Source organism: Ceratotherium simum, chromosome 25 (assembly GCF_057802395.1).
Source record: "Ceratotherium simum simum isolate JZ-2026a chromosome 25, ASM5780239v1, whole genome shotgun sequence".
NCBI classification, from domain to species: Eukaryota; Metazoa; Chordata; class Mammalia; order Perissodactyla; family Rhinocerotidae; genus Ceratotherium; species Ceratotherium simum.
Window position 1 is genome coordinate 23,639,043 of NC_141924.1, and position 20,788 is coordinate 23,659,830.

A 20,788-nucleotide genomic window follows, 5' to 3' on the forward strand; every position below is an offset into this window, starting at 1 on the left:
GTCTTCCACACTTCCCCCTCTAACCCAATAATTCACATCCCTCCCACAGGCAAATTATGCTCACCTCTTGCCACGATCCCTCAAAAGTTTCATCCCATTTAGCATTAGTCTCAGGTTTGAGGTCCATCAACTAAATTAGGTCCAGGTGCAGTTAAGTCTCCTTAAGTATGATGCCTAAGCAAAGCACTTGAATACTGTTCTTGGTCAGAAGTCCTGTGAACTAAAGAGATAGGTTATCTGCCACCCACATATCCATCACATAATGATCAGACAAGCATAAATTAACCACAATAGGCACTTCCATTTTAAAAAGATAGAAAAGTCATTGGTCCATAGAAATTCTGAATTCCAGCTGGATACCTATTGCCAGTTCTGTAAGTTAGGCTCAGTTCTACTCTCTGAGAGTTGTTCTTCATGGCTCATGGCTCTGCCCTCTGGGGTCTTATCCCCTCTGAGTCATCCTTCCTTTTTATAATAAGTGACCTATGTATAAAACTAAATAATCTTCTTGGTTTAATTCTTGTCCATGCTAGTTTTAGGGTCCAAAGGCTTCCTTTCATTTTGTACTATCTCTGTTCCTTTTATTTTTAGTCTGGCAGTATTTCCACCAATACAATTCTTAAAAGCTTTGTGAGTTCTATGAATCTTATTGGGTGTCATTCTACTAGACAAAAGTTACAGTCACAAATCTCTTCGAGATAATCCCTTCTCTGCTTAGGGTTCCCTGTGAGTCTGCCGAGGAACAATATCTTCACCATACTTAGAAGTCCTATATTGTTTAACAGAGAGGACCTATGAGGCGTGCCTTTAAGATTCTCAAGAGCCTTTTGTATGTCTTAAATATTCTATGAGGTACAGCCTTAGATCTTTCTGAAGTCTTACCAAATGATCTTACGGTCCTACCCTTTATTTGATTTTTGGTTTGAGGCCCTTCTTAATTAGAGAATTGTTTGCCATCTGGAGAGGCTGGGAATGGCCTGAGTGTTCAAGTGTACAAATGGAAGTTGCACTGCCTTTTCTGACCTAGCTAGGGAAGTCTTGTACTATCATTACAAGCAAGTCACAGACCTGTCCAAATTTAAGGGCACAGGAAATAGACTGTACTTCTTAATGGGAAATATGCAAGATTGTAGAAGAACATATGGAATGGGCGATATTGTTGCAGCCATCTTTGGAAAAGACAATCTACCTCAAAGAATCACTACAATATGATGGAACATTTTAAAACAAACTTACTGGCATTTAAACATATAAATGCCTTAAAAGTAGATACGTTGGGAAGATATATGGTTTTCTTAAAAGTTTGCTTTTGTGTAAATCATATTTTGGAACTTAGCTGTTGCAGTTCTTTAGAAAAGCTTGAAAAGATTCATTATGGCCGAATGCTATATACTACCATCACAATTTGTTGACAAAGAAGACGTTTATGATAGTTTAATCTTCTTTGCCTTGGTTTAAGTTTCCAGCCTCTGGAAATTTTACTGATGTTTTCTACAGTGTTTTCCTCAAGTGTTTCTTCAGATACTGCCAGCCGTGCAAAAGCCAGAGTATAACAGAAAGTTTATTTTGCTCAAGAATGATATTCTAAAGAACAATGACCAAGTGCTTTAACCATTCAATACTTAAGCTAACTTAAAAGTTAAATAAAGGTATCTGTGTAAGTGGTATATGTGAGGTGAAGGATGTCTTAGATTAAATGAACATGTAAGCTTCTTTCATCAAAACAATCAACATGGCCATGATTTAATCATCCAACCCAGAACTGGAGTGGGATTCAGGAGTGTGTTTCCTGGACAAACTCTGCAATTAACTAGCTGTGTGACTTCTTTAAAGCCTTTGCAACTTCATTTTAATTTGCTGAAATGAGTGGAGATGGGACTGTCATCAAGAATAGTTTGTTGAATATCTTTTATTTACAAGGCATCCTTGTGCAATTAAGTGTTAAAGCAATTTTAATCATGGCATGGTTCATAGTAGGAGAGTAGCACATAACTTGGACCATGCAATTTACTTTCATAGAGAATATTTCTAAGATTCTTCACTGTGATCTGAACTCTCAGGTGACTCTTTTCTGAGAGACCCTGTTACTAATACATTTGCAAGTACAAAGCAATAACAGGATTCCTCTTCTCAGCAGAATCTCCTAACAAAATATTTTGAGATTTTCATATCCTCCTCTTTCCACAACCCCGTAAATGAAAGCACTATCTGAACATCCCCAGACAAAGTGAACTTGGAATTAAAAAGACTATACAACTTCCCCTTCAGAGCAACCATTTGTTCATGGTTAACAGCTGTACTCACCTGAGTGTACACCAGAATCCAGGAGGAAATCACATAAAATTTTCAGATGGTTGAATTTTATGCTACAGGATTTAAATCAGCATTTTAAAGATTTTATTTATTCAGTTTTTCCCCCCAAAGCCCCAGTAGATAGTTGTACGTCATAGGTTCACATCCTTCTAGTTGCTGTACGTGGGACTCGGCCTTGCGTTGGACGGAGAAGTGGTGCCTCGGGGCGCTCCCGGGATCCGAACCCGGGCCGCCAGCATCAGAGCGCGCGCACTTAACCGCTAAGCCACGGGGCCGGCCCTAAATCAGCATTTTAAATGTCATTCTACTCATGCGATTTTTTTTCACAGCCTCAAAGTTTGGCATGAAATTGTTTTGTCATATGTATTAAGTTCTGATGAATGTCTGAGGTCATAATTGAGTCAAGAAAGAAAGGGCTTTCTATTAAGCAAAACGCTCAAGTTCAGAAGTTTATTTTTGTACAGCAAGTGGTTTGACAATTCATGTATTCATCTGTCATTTCTTTAATTTCGTGGTTGAGAGCATTTGAAATGCACATGTACGAAATTCCTTCATTTAAATTTTGTCTTTGGTTGTACTTCTTATGTTAATTCCATGTGACAATATTCCACGTGCTAGTTCTTCATTTTCTTGTTATTTTTCACTGCTAACACCTCAGGATTTAGAAGAAGAGGGAAGAAGTCAAGGTTCTTTTCTTAGGTCCTAGAGCTTTCAATATGTAACTCTTACTCAGTTTACTCTCTCCTATCTATTCTTTTCCTCAGCAGTCATGTATGGGAAGCAACATTACTCCAGTCATTTCTCTGAAAATAGTTTCAAGTTCAAAGAATTAACTACAAAGTTCATCTCTGTCCCATTTAGGGATTATCATATTTAGAGTTTAGTTTACTTACATTAGAGTTTTGGTTCACTATACCTTTATAAAACAACACATTGGAAATATTTAGTCATTATTTTGCAGACGTGAGTCAGGGAATTTGCATTTAGGATTTAGGAATTATGATACTATTACTATTGATAACAATGATTTTTTTATTGAGTTTTTACTATGGGTGAATCACCAAGCTAAGTGCATTGTCTTATCTCATCTCTCCAAGAATCCTAGGAGGTAGGCCATATTAAAATCAACATTTCACTGATAAGGAAAATGAGTAATTTCCCTGGTCAATGGTGAGAAAGTGGCAGACCTGAAAGTCAAGTTCAGATTTGTCAGGTTCTAAAACCAATGCCCTTAACCACAATGAGATGCACCAGTCGTGCTCAACTGGGAGTGATTTTGCCCTCTCCCCCAAGGGGTTATTTGACAACTGAGGAGGTTTCTTTTGTTATCTAGTGGGTACAGACCAGGAATGCTGAAAAACATCCTACAGTGCACAGGAGAGCCACCCACAGCAAAGAATTATCCACCTCTAAATGTTGACAGTGCCAAGGTTGAGAAACTCTGGTATACGCAAACACTTTTCTAAGTCAACTAATCGATTATCCTAAAGCTTTGACTTTGTTTACCATGTAGTCTTCAGGATAAAGCCTATCCAAATTTAGAGACTTCAGGTGAACTTGAATTCACTGACTCTGGAGGACAGAGTATGTTCCACTGTGAAGCAGCCATCTCTATTTTTTGACAACAGAAAATATACTTTTTAAAAATTGGGTAAGAAGTCAATTCAAATTTGTCTTAAATTTACATTCAAAACCCATAAACAACAAAATTGAGCATATCAGAAAGACAAAAAATGTGTGTGAATTTAGATCTTTTAACATGAAGTTAAGAAATCTTCCATTGCTGTAATTTTTTCGGCTAGAAAATCACTATTTTTTCCAGATTTATAAACTTCCGGGGATCATCTATACTTATACAAATCATATGATTAGTTCTAGATATACCAAGAAAAGGTCTCAATCAGCACATTCTTTGGATTAAAACAAGCTAGTCTAGATGAGAGTTACTCAAATGGAAAGGATATAAGGAACTGAGCTTAATGTAAATTCAAACACCTCACTAAGCACATTGGTTAGTGCAGCTAGCCTTTTTTTTTTATCATATGGCTTTCTCAAGGAAGGAGGCAGTGCATTGATTGACATTCTGGTTTAGTCTTCTTATCTCAAGGTGGACCAGAGGTCCATTCCATTTTGGACAAAGTCATTCTCTACTATTTTGCAGAAAGTCACCATTCTTTAATCCAGTCCACCCTTTATCAGAGTTACATTTTTCTTTCTAACTTCTCCAAATCACTAGAGACCTAACTCCTTGGTCTGGATGTATCAGTTAGGATTGTAACATGGCAAGTAACAGACATTATCAGTGGGATCAGAAAACAAGGCTTCATAAAGAACAGTAACTGGAGCAACTAGAGGTATCTAGGGAGCAGAGACTGATGAAAAAGTCTCTTCAAAACACCACAGTTGAGATAAATCCACTCTAAAAATCTGCAATCTTTGTGTCACTCAATTAAAGATTCACATTCCATGGCATATCTGATCTGCCTCGGTTGGGCCAAATCTGTATTCTTATCCAGGGGAGGACAGGGCACTGAGATTGAGTCTCTCACTCATCTCATAGGAAAGTGGTAGTTTCTCAGAGAAAAGTCTTGATGTTGTTACTAGATGAAGAAGCCTTCTACTCAAGTAAAAATAGTAGCTGTCCTCTACACTGGCATTCCTTTTCTCCTCTCCCGACTATCTTGAAACCCTGAGAAATACATTTCTGCATCTTCCAATTTTCATACTATACTTCTTGTATATATACTTCAGCTTCTACTGATTCTTTACTGTCATGTGCACGTAATGGCCTATTCCTGCCCTCTCCTTATATTACCTCATATTTCTGCCTTTTTCCCACTAGTGGGAGAGGGCACTACCACCTTCTCTGTGAAAATCCAAGGATAGGAATTGGGTGTATGTAAAACTTGTAAAATGAGGGTGAAACTATAGCTGAAATTGTCTTTCTAGATATTTGAGCAGGTGTCATGGTACTTCAGAATTCCATGCTATATCTATAAGGATTATGTTTGCTTTTAATACAGACCCTCATTATTATATCCATGACTTATACCAATATCACCCAGAAATTAGGGAATTGAAGCAGGAAAAGGAGTGCAGCCCAGCATCATAGACAAGGCACACATCATAAGGGAATGCAGGCGTTCAAATATTCTGATGAGACATGATTCTTAATTTCAAAATAACCATTAAAATGAAAAAAACTAAAGGAAATAGCAGTGCATCTGAAACCCTGGCCATGGTACCAGAGTAGAAATGTAAAAAGCTGAGAACACTTGACACAGTGTCCCTATGCAGTAACGTCTTACGCGGCGCCAGAAACTGTAGTGTATATAAACATGCGTGTCAGTGCTGTGTATGCATGTATAGAACTAGGGGAGGAAGTGAGAAAGGAAACTAATGTGTAGCAATTTTTCCATGTATGATAAAACCCTATTTAACAACCTTGTTTAGGATTTGTAATGATGGGAAAACATATCATAAAATACCATTTACAAAGAAAGGAATTTTAAAAAGCAGAGATAATGAAACATTTTCTCTATATAAACATCTTATTCATCCCTGAAATCACAAACAGCTGCAGTATATTCTGACTAATTACAATTGAATCATAAGAAACACAGCATGATAAGAACCCTAAGTGGTATCAGTATGGTGCAAGTTGATTTTAAATCCTGAAGTTCTATGTGATTCAGGTTTTATTCACACTTGGGTCATCAATTTTAAAGAAATAATACTAGTGTTAATTTGGGTCCTTTACTAATGTAGCTAAATGTCGTTAGCACTGTAGAATATTTTAATAAATGGTAAAGCATTATTAGTTGCTTTTTATTATTATTATTAGTTATTAATAAGCAGATGCTGCTTATTAAGGATTTATGTTTATTATGTACGGATGGAGTTTACCTTTGCATTATCAGTGAAAATGGAAAATATTTTTCAGAGAAATGTTTGTTTCCTTAATAATAAGGGCTGTTTTCAGCCATTAGTTAAGCAGCGAAGATCTGTCCTTTATGTATCAAGTTATAAAACTGAAGAATTTGGAGGGTCCTTACAAATAAGGAAGTACATCAAGAGGGTAAATTTTCTTACCTAATAAATAGACTAGTAATTAATTCATCTGATCCTTAACTCTTGCCTTTGCAAATACACCTCTTCTCATGAATCTTATTATTAAATTGTAAGTTATAGGGATCTCTAAGGCTCAGGGACTAGGAAACATTTAGTCCTACTCTCCCTTCTTCATCAAGCTATCACAAAGTGTCCAGGACTTCCTGTGAGCCCAATCTTGTGATAAATATGTAGAGATAACAGAGTACAATATGTTACCCTGAGCACATATGCTGCCTAGACAAGGACAACTAGAGTTAAAACGTGGAAAATAATCCAAAGCCCTACATAACTAAGAGGTCGATTAGGACAGACAGGATCTAAATGCCATGTAGAGTGAGCTAACTCTGAAAAGGAGCCGAGGTAATTTCACAAAGAACAGCTTCATTTATCTTCAGACTTTCCCTGGGACCCAAAACCAGAAACTGGATTGCAAAAAGCAAAGACAATAGAAAACTCTGAAGCCCAGTTTATCCTTGTCATTTAAACAGAATCTTCTTTTTCACCTAAACTTCAATAGCGTGCTTCTAAGTACTTTTAAGTCTCTTCTTCAACCTTAGAATTAGGTATAGTCCAATAAAGTTATTTCAATATACAGTTTTCCCCCAAGATTCTGATAAATTACGGTCATTTTAAAAAGGCACTAAAATGTAATGAGACTGTGATATCTTACCTACAGTTCTAACAGGTAATTAAATTCTAGACTAGTGAAATTTTCAACAAGTCAATTAAAGTAATATTTCCTTTTCACTCTGAGACTAGTGTGTGGTGAGGCCAGGTGGTTATTAACCATTACCTTCTACCCAGAGGGCAAAAACTCTCTGGGACTGGGAGAGTGAACCATGACTATATAATTTTAAAAGAGCTTGTTGAATATCTGTTGCCTGTCTTTTAAAGAGATTCTCAGAATTCATCTGGATCTATTGGCCTTCCCAGGTTTCTATCAGGTTCCTTTATACCTTTTGCTTAAATCTCAGCCTAAATCCTTCCTGTGGATAGGTCTCCCCAATGACAATGGCTTCTCCTCTGGATTTCTGTGTTGTCCCTATCGCCATGTTCCATAAACCATAATAATAATAGCTGAGGTAGACTCTCCTCTGCCAACATCACCACTTACTGATACCTATTTTTGTAAGTCATGACCAAATGCTCTAGATCCAGAGATTTTTGTCTACTCAGCTTCCTTATCAACACCAACAGCTGGGACAGCTCCCCAGTGCCTTTTTTCTTCTAAAAAGTGAATCTAGGGGCCGGCCCGGTGGCACAGGCGGTTAAGTGCGCGTGCTCCGCTGCGGCGGCCTGGGGTTCGCTGGTTCGGATCCTGGTCGTGCACCGACGCACTGCTTGTCAAGCCATGCTGTGGCGGTGTCCCATATAAAGTGGAGGAAGATGGGCACAGATGTTAGCCCAGGGCCAGTCTTCCTCAGCAAAAAAAAGAGGAGGATTGGCAGATGTTAGCACAGGGCTGATATCCTCACAAAAAAAAAAAAAAAAAAAAAGTGAATCTAATGCCATCCTAGCATCTCTATACCATCAGCTCTCAGACTAAGTAATTTTTTTATGCCTCTTTAAATAGTCTAAGGATAGAATAATCGTGTCCCACTAACTCCCTACACACTAGAGTCTTCTTTATGTTCAGCCACATCTCATCCTATATTTGTACAATGTTTTTAACCACATTTAATTACAAAAATTTTCAAACAGAAGAGTTGAAAGAATAGCGCAATGAACATATGCCCGCAATCCGACAACCGATAGTCAACAGTTAACATTTGCCATATTTTCTTTATCTATCTCTTATCTACCTATCTATCCATCTATCTATCTATCTATCTATTTTGCTGAATCATTTGAAAATAAATTTCAGAGATAATGTTACTCCTAAATATTTCAGCATGCATACAGAAAAAGGGCATTCTCCTACATAACCATAATACTATTGAACACATAAGATAATTAGTAATAATTTCTTAACTGATATCCAATCAGTTTATCTAATCTAACAATCTATCTAATTTACCCAAAAATACCCTTGCAGCTGCTTTTTCAAACCAGGGTTCAATCAAATTTCACATGTTTCATTTGGTTGTGACATCACTTTAGTTTATTTTAGTTTAGAACAATCCTCCACATTATTTTTTTCATGATATTGACTTTTTTGAGATTAGGCCAATTGCCTTGTAAAATATCCCACATTCCATATTTGTCTGATTGTTTTCTTGTTGGGATTTTTAACTTGTTCCTTAACACCCTGTATTTCTTATAACCTGGAAGTTACATTTAAGGGCTTGGTTATATTCAAGTTAAGCATTTTTGCAAGAATACTTCTAGATGATTCTGAGCACATTATATTGCATCACATCAGGAGTCATATAATGTCAGGTTTCTCCTCTATTGGTTATACAAATTTGATCACTTTTGGATGGTTACCACCATATCTCTCCAAAGCAGACCAAAAGGTCTGCTTTTCCCTTTGCAATTAGCAGGTAGACTGCAAAGTGAATGAACTATTGAGAATAGCACCATACATTTCCCAATTATGCTTTACATAAGAGTTTATCATTCTTTGATGATCCTCTATGGGAACAATCATTTCATTGGGATTTCAAAATTGTGATTCTCTTGTAATATCATTTCTCCTACATTTATTAGCTGTTAATCTAATATAAAGAGCTTTCCATAATAAAAATGCCCATGGGCAACAGCTTCTCCCAAAAAGCAGAAAAATTCTTACTTACCTTTAATTATCAACTTTTAAAGTAAAAAGTTGGTATGTCAGTTACCTCCAATAGTGGCAAATATTGGAGAGGAAGGCAAATATCAGAGGGAAACGTGGAAGAGGGGGTTCCTCTTCCACCCCCGCCCCCTCCGCTCCCGCACACGTGTGGGCACGTGTTCGCGCACTCTCATTCTCTTTCTCTCTCAGAACCACTGTGGATTTGTGATTTTTTATATCTTTAGTGTTTTACAATCTATGATAGTGGATAGCATCAATAAAAAAATTTTTAAATATACATACATAGATATACTAAATCTTATACGTGTTTAAAATTAATACTACAGGTTTTTAATTTTTATTTTATATTTGTACCTCTTTTATAATGAAAATTCTGGCTCCTAAGATATTTATTTTTTATCCTATCATACAAAATAGGTTCTAAGTTATAATACCAATAATAACTAAAAGAATAAAACTACTGAGTGAAATTTAAGATTTATTTAAAGTGCTTTTTGTGCTTAGGATGTATTCTAAGATGATAGTCTTAAAAATATAATCAGAATATTGTGTCAAAAGTCACTTGAAATGATTTTCTCTCTGAAGTTGTATTACTAATTTAAAATAGAGTTAGATTTATCTACTTTGGCTTTTTTTCAATTTTAGGGTTTAACTTTTCTTGTTTTTAAAATCTTTTAATATAGAAGATATTTACCCAGTTCAAAAGCCAAAATTATATAAAAAGAAAGATGTGCTCAGAAAATTCTTTTTTTTTATTTATTTGTTTATTTATTTTTTTGGTAAGGAAGATTGGCCCTGAGCTAACATCTGTTGCCAATCTTCCTCTTTTTGCTTGAGGGAGATGGTCCCTGGGCTAACATCCGTGCCCATCTTCCTCTACTTTGTATATGGGATCCCACCACAACGGCTTGATGAGTGGTGTGTCGTTCCACGCCTGGGATCCAAACTTGTGCACCTCGGGCTGCCGAAGCAGAGCATGCAAAAGTAACCATTACGCCACCTGGCCGGCCCCAGAAAATTCTTACTTCCTTCCATCGACCCCCTGCTTCATTCTTCCCATTCATTTGCTATAGGTTACCATTTTAAAGAATTTTCTATTTGCAACACGCACACACACACACACACACTCTGTTCTGCACGTTTCTTTTTCCACTTAACAATATATCCTGAACATTACTTCATATCAGTACATAGAGATAGTCTTCATTTCCTTTAAGGTCTGCAGAGTACTTCATTGGGTGCATGTGTCATAGTTTATTCCACCATCCGTATTGATGGACATCTGGATTACTTTCAGCCTTCTGCTGTTATGAAAAAAGCATCAGTAAATAACCTTGTGCATATGTTGGTTTGTATTTGTGAGCTATGTCTCTTTGGGAAGATTCCTGAAGGTGAGGTTCTTGGGTCAAAGGAAAATGTGAAGATAATTTTGTTAGGTATTGTTAAATCCCCCTTCAGAGGGGTTTTGCCATTTTGCACTCCCATCAGCAATATATGCCTCACCGAGTTGTTCAAGTGTTTGGATATGTGCCAGTCTGATAGGTGAGAAATATCTCAGTGTAGTTTTAATTTGCAGTTTTCTTATTATGAGTGAGGTTAAGCATCCTTTCAGGGGCTCAAGAGCCATTTGTCTCTCTTTTTATCATCTGTCCATGTCCTTTGCCCAATTTTCTATCAGGGTTTCGAACTTTCCCTTCATTATTTAAAGAGCTTCTTATGTATTAGAACAGATTACTGATTCTCAACTGGGGATGATTTTGTGTCCCTCTCTGCTCCCCTCCCCTGGACATTTGGCAATGTCTGGAAGCATTTTTGATTGTCACGCTTGGGGAGGGGGTGCTACTGGCATAGAGTGGGTGGAGGCCAAAGATGTTGCTAAACATTCTGCAATGCACAGGGCAGCCCCCACAGCAAAGAATTATCTAGCCCTAAATGTCAATAGTGCTGAAGTTAAGAAACACTAGATTAGACTTTTGTCTGTGATATAAATTGCAAATATTTTCTCCTGATTTGTCCTCTGATTTTACTTATAGTAGAATCTTTTTTCTTTTTTAAGTAGTTTAATTTCTCACTCTTTTCTCTTAACTGCTTCTGTATTTTAAGTCATAGTTAGAACGGCTCTCCCAACTCTCAGGTTATAATAGAACTAACTGTGTTTTCTTCTAGAACTTGTGTGGTTTTATATTTTACATTTTTGTAAAACTAATCTTGGGTAATGTGTGAGGTGGGATTCAATTTTTTGCTTTTTCTAAATGGCTGTCAAGCTGTACCGATGCTATTTGTTCTAAAGATCATCTTTTCCCCCAGCGATTTGAGAAGCCAACTTTATCATATACCCAATTTCTGTATATACCTGAGTCTATTTCTAGACTTTCTATTTGTTTCATTGTCCTTCTGTCTATTTATGGGCCAATATCACACTGTTTTAATTATAGAGGCTTTACAACAGAGGGAATATGAAGTAGAGGATTAGTTATACAGGTGATGGAAGAGTAGAGAAGCCAAACAGAGGGCAGTGAGGCGACCTACAGACTACCAAAAGCAGGAAGCCATTAGCATTCCTAGGCTGAGAGACAAAAGGAGGTGGTGGTGTTATCAGAGCTCAGGGACTAAGAAAACCAAGGATATAATAATGGAACCATGGAAAAGAAACAGTCTCTAATGGAGATGCTTCCCAAGGCAGAAAAGAGAGAGAGAAATACCCCTGTCTTCTCTCTTCCTAACACTTTCCAGTCTCTCATAAGAGCTTCCCACTGGCTGTTCAAGTCCACCCAGAAACCAGCTGATTTAGAAACACAGCCCACAGGGTTTGGCCCATGTGATACACGGAAGAACAGGAGAAGAGCAAGGGTGGGATCTTAGGGCAGGTAAGTCCAGGTTCAGCAATACTGGCTTTCCTAGTTCAGGGGCTACTTCTGTTGATATGTGAAGGATTTTTTTTATTGTTTTGTTTTTTCTTTTGTTGATTTTTGTTACTATTTATCTTTTGTTAATTTTTCATCCATTTTTGTTTCAGTGTAACTCTTATTTTAAGCAATTTTTCTTTTCCCCTTTATAATCAAACCTTCAAGGAACACCCAAACTACCTAGAGTGCCACTTGCTCTATCAGGAGAGGTACCTGATAGAGACCACCACTTCCAGTCTTGCCCTCTATCTAAGTTCCTTGATTCCAACTCCCCAATATTCAGCAGTCTGATCTACCAGATCTCAGGCCTGTTCTGAATATTGTCTCACCTGGAATTGGACCACATACCACCCTTGGAGCCAGGCAAGTGTGGCCCTTTGCCTTCAGGGGTCCCAAGCTTTGGCGTGCCTTCTTCAAAAATTTTCTAAAGCCCTCCTCAGTGCCTTGGACTGATTGGGGCTGACAGTGCCTGACAGTGCCATCTGGGCGAGGCTCCCTGAGCCCAGACTAGGACCCACATGGCCCTGGTCCCCACTGCTTGCCTTTGAGGCACTCTATAACTCTCTACTCTGCACATGGACTCATCAGATGCTGCTCAGGAACTCTGGGACTGACACCCTTCTAGGTTGTCTCAGGGCCCCATGGCCAGTCCCAGTTCTATGAGTGTATCCTGGTGAGTGAATCATTCCTGCTGGCCACCACAGTATTTCTCTTGTGGGATCACATGAAACTGGTTCACCAGAATAGTGCTGACATACTGATTTGGTTGACTCTCTCTCACGTGAGACACAAGGCAAGTTTCAGGGCTCTGGGCTACCAACCGTCTGTCACTCACCCTTAGGCATGATCTGTGGGTCTGTGTATCAGCTATTGCTGGACCATGTTTGACCACTGTGCTGCCTTCAGTCTACAGCACTTGGGGGCAGCAGGGACTGCAGGAGGCATCCTTGACCCTGTGCACTCCTAGCCACTGGCAGCCAGGATTCTCACTCTACCCCCTCTGCAGGATCCACGCCGCATGTCAGGTAGTCCCCTGGGGTTGGCTGTGCTGCTGTCCTCCAAGACCTTTTGAGACTCTTGCTCAGCATTGCCAATGGGCCCTTCTGACCAGTGCTCTCCAATTCATGCAGTAATATTGTGCTTGCCAGGGGCGAGTCTAAGCCATGCTGAATAAAGGATGGACATTCCTTTTGCACAAACAGAACACTTCTCACACTGCCCATAGGCCTGTTGCCTATCTTTCCCACTGGTGACAGTTTGTGGAAGGTGAGATTATAGACAACATCAAAAGGAATACCTTTTTAGTAATGCAGTGATTTTTGGTCTACATAGTTAAAGAGAAACATGGTTGGAAGATACGTTGAGTTTATGCTTTAAAATTGCAATCAGTAAATTTAACATGACCAGGAAACAAATTATCATTCTCATTTTCTGGAACACTCTAAGAATGATTTGCATTTGTGGTCATCATCAACAAAGCACAGTAACAACTTTAAGAGACATTGAAGTCAGAATTCACAGGTGGCATGATAAATGACGCAGTGTCATGAGTAATGATGTAACCAGCATTAAGTAAATGGTATTAGGATTGCAGGTGCAAAAGATCTGTATTGTTTGAATATACACAGGTTCCAAAGAGCTGGGACAATAACAATAACCATATTGGTACCTACTTCTCATGATGGGAAATATAAAATTGGCCAGGAATGGCACATATGACAGTAACAAACATGAAGATGTGGTTCCTAGATCTGAACAGGAAGAGGTAGTGACCAGACACTATAAAGAATCTTCATGTGCACTGATTGTACAATAAACAAATAAGTATCTTTTCTCTATCCATTATTTTAAATCTTCATCAGTAAATCACTGTACTTCACATAGGTCCATGTATTTTGTAATACATTTAAATCTAATTCTTTATATAGACAGGAGTCCCACAAAACAAAATATTTGCCTGGGGCCTCATATGCCTTTTGGGTGGTCCTGGTTGAACCTTCTTTTTTGGGGGGGAATGCTTGCTGATCCCTTGTGTTTTACTACTATGGGAAACCTGCCTCACTTTCCTCTTGGATGTGCGATGTCCCTTCTCCCCACCAAGGGGAGGACTCTGGAGCCAACGTTATTGGTTTCAGATGATTATTTCTCCCGCTTACATGTAAGGCAACTCTGTGTCCAAATTGTGCTCTGGCATGAGTTATGATAATTTTATTTGCTCTCCTTGGTTTCATCTGAAAGATTTGTTGAATAATGGTAGAAGGATTCAGTTAGGCATCTTATATTATCCTGTAAGAATTGAGACTCAAAGGTAAATTCATTTTTACCTTTACCCACAAAAATTCATTTTTGTGGGACCTGGAGCTTGTATTATTTGGAGGCCCTCTTTAAGAGGAAGAATATTACATAAATAATTGGCTACAGGGCTCTGGAAGATTTTGATATAAATCAGAGGTCCTGAAGCTTAAGCATCATGAGCTTCATGGTAAATCCACCTTTGCTCGAATGGCAATTTTTTTTTTTTAATTCTCAATCAGTGCAAAATGTTGTCTATTTTATCTAAATTTCACCTTGTTAATTTTCTACCTCTTGAGATCCTGTATCAGTTATACTATATTATTTATTCCTCTTGGCTTCGTGTCATTTGTAAATTAGCATTTCATCTATGATTTCACTTAAGTCGCTGTAAAATAATGAATAAGTTAGTTGAAGATTTTTACTAAATAGATTTTATTGAAATATTTGTCACTAAGGGAAATAATCTCTTCCTTCTTTGCCTACCCAGTTTCTATTTTGTCCTGTAAAGTTGACCTTCCTATCCTACTATACTCTTTTTTTTTTTTTTTTACTAAAAGTGGAAATTGGGAAGTCTGCTAATGATTTATTTATAAGATAGGTAAAAGAATGGGTCTTTTATCTGCACTGGCCATAAAGAGGTGAGGGGAAAATTCACGTAATCTTGGTAAAATATTTGACAATTTCAGAGCAGATCTGTAACAGTCTTTCAGGTTCTAATAATTCTTAGACATCATTGAGATGTACAGTTTGACTCCAGTGGAATACATAATTATTTAGTCTAAGATCAACTTACTTTGGGTATGTATCTCACAATTCCCTTCATTTAGCAATCAAATATGAATAAAATAACAAAGACAACTTAGGAGGTAATTATTTTCATATTCCTAGACCCATGCTGGGATAAAATGTGTCTTGTAGAGGTTATTGAATTCTTCAGAAGAGAAAATGTAGAAATTAGCAGATAAATTGATTGATTCTATTAAGTTATGTGACTATAAAAATTATACTGAAGCTTGGTAGATAAAGTACATATTTAGAAATAAACTTTCAAGAACTTTATAGCAAATATTTTCAGGAATATGTGGTATAATATGTTAGAAGACCATGCTAAAAAAGAAAACTCACATTCTTGTTTAATTTCTGCTTCTAACTAGCTGTGTAACTTTGGATATGATATTTAGTATTTCTAAGTCTTAGGTTTATGACTAAAGGACATTTTCATTTCTTCCATTCATTAGGATGAACATTAACATGAAGAGTTTGAATTCTGAAATCATATTCCCTGAGCTTCAGCCACTTACCTTGGGCAAAGTATTTTATGTCTCTAAGTCTCAGTTGCCTGATCTGTAAAGCGAGGTTCTACTTCATAGGTTTTTTGCACAGACTAGATGAGATAACATATGTAAAGTGCTTAGCAAAGAGACTGGCAAGTGATTAGAGCTCATCCAACGTTGGCGGTTATAATAATGTTTTATTGTGTTGAGTTATTTTCTAGGCATAGATGAAATTGCTAATGCTATTGTTGTCATAAAATGCTCTCCACCTTTGAAAGTGCCAAAAGGTTTTAGCAATATGCCATTTCATTTCACTGAGCTGTACAATCAGTGTCCTTGGGATGCTTTAGAATGTTATCTACAGTGATGGTGATGATTAGGATTTTCTTCTTATTCCAGATTTACAGTATTTGCAGACAATGTCTATTACCTTCCGTACGTAGTATATGTGTCTTGCTTCATCTTTTTTTCTGGCATTTGGAATTTGCATAGAAGCTTACATGTATTGACATGGGTACTTAGTTAGTCATCTTCTTGATAACATATATGAATATAAAGAAAATGTGAAGATAAAATATAGAACACAACTTAAAATGAATTTTCCTTTTGAAATTAAATGTAATCAAATGCTTTGCATTTCTCCCACTCACAATGCTGCTATAAAACATAAATAAATCACCAATTATCACAATGAATATGTAATTTTAGATGCTTTAAATAATGAATTTCATCCAATTAGTTAGAAAACACCATATAGATATTCAAATTTTGTCATTCAGATAGACACAAAATTCACTAAATCATATTGAAGCTAATTTATCAACCAAATCATATTGACCATATATTGACAATAGTGCTAGATGATTAACCCTAAACTCTCTGTCTGTTTATACTATTAACACTTAAATTCTTAAACACTTAATTCTGAGAAATAGCTTCAGCTACATCTATTAGCTTCCCTACAGATATACCTTTCCTTCCCTTCTTTCCTGTGTTTTATTTTAGCTGATACAGTGCAATACCAGACATCATGGAAGGAACAAAAGCCCTGATAATAAGGAGTAGCTTAACAAAGTGTTTAGAATGAGATTTTCAAAAATAGTTTCTTGGGTCAACCCGGTGGTGTAGCGGTTAAGTTCGCGCACTCCACTTCAGCAGCCTGGGGTTCACAGGTTCGGATCCAGGGTGCGGACTATTGCACCGCTTGTCAAGCCATGCTGTGGTGGCGTCCCATATAAAGTAGAGGAACATGGGCACAGATGTTAGCCCAGGGCCGATCTTCCTCAGCACAAAGAGGAGGATTGGCAGTGGATGTTAGCTCAGGGCTAATCTTCCTCGCAAAAAACAAACAAAAAACAAAAATAGTTTATTTTTATTAGTTTAATGCAAAGTACACTTAGTACCTGATTAGTCAGCTTTTGCTGTGATGATAAACAAAATCTTAATGACTTAAAACAATGAAGATTTATTTCTTACTCACAGGTTTGTAAGTTGGCTGGACTCTACTGGGCAAGACTAGGTTCAGCTGGATTTGGGTCAGTTGTTCTATTCCATGTGTCTTTTCACTCAGGCACTCAGGCTCAAGAAGCAATTATTTGGGGCATGCTGTGCTTATGGCAGAGGGCATAATCTTAAGAGAGTGAGGAGAGCGCTTCTTAAAGCCTCACTTAGATCACTATGGTGACCCTTCCACCACATTCCATAGGTCAAAGCGAGTCACATGGCAAAGCCAAAAGTCAGTGAGGAAGAGAATTATACTTTGTCCACAGGGAAGCTATGCTGAAGGAGGAGATGAATAATTGTGAACAAATAATGCAATCTTCTATAGTACTTATGTTATTTAGGATAAGACATTTGGCCTTCAGAAACCCCTGGATTCACACTTGAATCATTAGGTCTTTTTATGTACAAGGTAGAGTCATAGAATTTTAACTATGTTTTAGAGATGAAGGGACTTGGAAGTCTGTAATCCTACTGCTTCATTTTACAGGTAAATAGTGTGACCTGGAGATGTTAAGTGACTCTTGACCATGATTAGACTCTGTTAGTGGCAAAGCTGGATGTGAAACCCAGCTTACCTTTCTTCACAATTAATGCATTATGCTGCCAGTTGGTTAATTATTTAGTCTAGACTTAGGTACTCTCTGAGAAGTGAAAAGGGTGAAAATTCCAAATCAGAATAGAAAAGCTACAGGTTTACCATAGCTCTCTTCTCAGCCCAGAAAGATTTAATAATTTAATTTCAGGTCTGTTAAAATTAATTGACCACTTACAGTAAGCTGGATTCTGCACCAAGCTCTACAAGTCAGAGTATAATGAAACATTAATACTATGCCAAAACCACTGGAAGAATAGAAAGACAAGACAAGATAAAGTACCACTGACATTTATATAACTATCAAGATTACAAAATAAACAAAAAATAATTAAAAGTAGTTTACACTAAGATTAACTACTGTATTGCCTGAAATAAATGCATAAAAAGCAAAGAGTCTATTTAATGTTGACTAACACTTGAAGAATTAATTTTTTTGGGAACATTTGGTCAAAATGGTTAAAGACATCATATAGTGCATTCTCCATTACATAAAGTGAATGGTACCTCTGTGAATGCAAACAATTTTCAAAGATGCTATAAAATTGATTATATATGAGGAAAATATTTATTTACAAATCTTTTTTGTCTTTCTTTTAATAGTAAGTAACCATTTTCATAAACCTCAGAATTCCTATTGAAATAATAATTGAATCATTTTGATTAGCTTAATTTTCCTGCTCTTGGCACACTTGACTACAAATATTTTTTCAATCTTTTAAAAAATGATCATCTGTGATTTCATGCAAGTCACATGGGAAGCAAGCAATAGACTTTGGAGAACAGTGAGGAGTGCTATATTGTCTAACTGAATAGCACTCCAGGTTAAGTACAACAAGAAGAGAAAGATATGAGAAGGGGAGCGAGCATGTAGATAGCAGACATAGAAGTAGTAGATTAGTGCCTGAGTTGTAGAGGAAATGCGTAAAGTTGGATAACAGAGGGATATTTCAGCCTTAGCCTCTAAAACAAAATAAGAAACTAGATCAGCAAAATATCTTGAATGAATGAATGGACGAAATGTATTTAAGAAAAGTTTTTAAAAGAAGAGAGAAGTAGAGAGATCAACTTCATTTCATCCATGTCCCGACATTTTCGCCTGGCTAATTCCTCTTCACACTTTCGCCCATTTGATTTTAGTTTCAATTTTATTTTCTTTGGCAAGCTTTTCTTTCTCCCCCAGGTCTGGACCAGTGGCTCCTCATAGCACCCTACACTCGCCCTGCAATAGCCTATCTATAATATAATTGCCTGCTTGCTTGTCTAGTCCTATCTCTACATTCTTTTAGCTGCATAGAGGAGGGACTGTGTCAATTTTATCAGCTGTTCTATTCATGGCATCTGGCACAATTCCTGGCTACATATGAGGTATTCCAAAGTATTTGCCGAATGAACGAAGTGTGGTGGAGTGGAACTCTGTGTGTGCACACACATGCACGGTGGGAGTCAGGGACTTTCCCTACAAGATATTAGAATGATCAAAACCACCACATTAAAAACTCTACTACCATGGTAGTAGAGTCTAGAAATCCATAGAACTTAATAGAATTGAAAGACCCCATGAAATATAAAAACATAATGAATTAAACTTAATCACTTTAAAAATTATGGTACTGGTAGATTGTAGAAAGCTATGAAACTTAACAGATAGAATCTAAAGACCTTACTAAATATAAAAACATAATATTTTATTAAAAAAATCAAAATGCCATAGGAAGGATGAATTACTGCACAAATAATATTAAGAACAGTTACAATTTAGGGGAGTAAAATAAATTTCATTGGATCAAAGACTTGTACTCAAAACAACATTGAATAAAGTATAGATGATATTTTTGACTTTTATATGGGGAATTATTTCTAGCAATAAAAGTAGTGGAGTTAATCACAAATAAAATGATCAATATGTTAGACTACAAGAAATTAAGATCATCTGAAAGCCAAAAAGCAGCATACAAAACTTGAGGCAAATGTTACACTATAAAAAAATTTTAACAAATGGTTACTATCTTGACAATAAAAGGAGTTCTTAAAAATCAGTAAGAAAAACACCTATATGTCAATAGAAAATTGGGTAAAGAAAATAGACAATTTGAAGAATATTTTCAATTGGACAAACTTGTTCCACTTCACTAGTAATTAAATGAATACAAATTAAAGCAGAAATATAATATTATATTATCAAAAATTAGAAAAAATTTTAAAAATAATACTTAATGCTGATAAGAGTAGGCTAAGGAATGTATTCTTATCATGTATGGTGGTTGGAATATGAATTGATACTTTTATGGAATGTAATTTAGCAAGTATCAAGATCCTTAACAATGTTCATACTCTTTGAACTAGCAATGCCATTTTTAGGAATTCATCCCATCCTAACCAAAAATGTGGTTTATAAATGAAGTTTTTTTTCATGTAATTCATTAAATAAATATTTATTAAATTCCAACTATGGATGAGACACTGTGTTAGATGTTAGGGATAGTCAACAAAACAAGGCACTTGCATCTCAGGGGGACATACAGACACATAAACAGATGATGATTATAATAGCTATTATTTGAATAGATTAAGCTTTCAAGCACTGTTCTAGATGCTTTCCATATATTAACTATTTTATCCTCCCAACAACCTGATAAGGCAGGTAAAATTACAATCTTATTGAAGACAGAGAGGTTAAGTGATTTTTCTCAAGGGCACTCAGCCCATGCTGGAGATGGGAATTAAACCCAAGAGTGTGTTTATGTCCACACTGTTAACCACTATGCGAGGATGGATATAATGCAGAATGCATTATTTATAATGCTAAAAAGTTGTCCAACAATAGAAAAAAGTTAAAGAAGTTAAGCTCTATTTAAATGATAGGATTTTTTTCAGCCATGGTTAAAAAAAATGACACTTTCCAAAAACTTTTAGTGACATGGGAAATATAACATAATGTTAAATAAATAAAGCTGAATACAAATCAGCACAGATAAAATGAATCCAATTTTATTATTAAAAAGTGTTATACATAGACATGTGTACTATATACATTTATGTATGCATAAATACATTT

At 36.6% G+C, this 20,788-nt stretch overlaps 1 protein-coding gene and 1 long non-coding RNA gene across 4 annotated transcripts in view; one reads left to right on the forward strand and one right to left on the reverse strand.

Moving 5' to 3' along the window:
* LOC106803129 (ankyrin repeat and sterile alpha motif domain-containing protein 1B) overlaps window positions 1-20,788 on the forward strand; it is a 762,921-nt gene that overhangs the window by 490,620 nt on the left and 251,513 nt on the right. The window lies entirely within an intron of this gene.
* LOC147913751 (uncharacterized) overlaps window positions 1-20,788 on the reverse strand; it is a 91,912-nt gene that overhangs the window by 59,040 nt on the left and 12,084 nt on the right. For all 3 annotated transcript variants that reach the window (XR_015556379.1, XR_015556378.1, XR_015556380.1), the window contains exon 2: window positions 65-220. This is a non-coding gene — a long non-coding RNA (uncharacterized LOC147913751). The remainder of the gene's footprint in view (window positions 1-64; window positions 221-20,788) is intronic.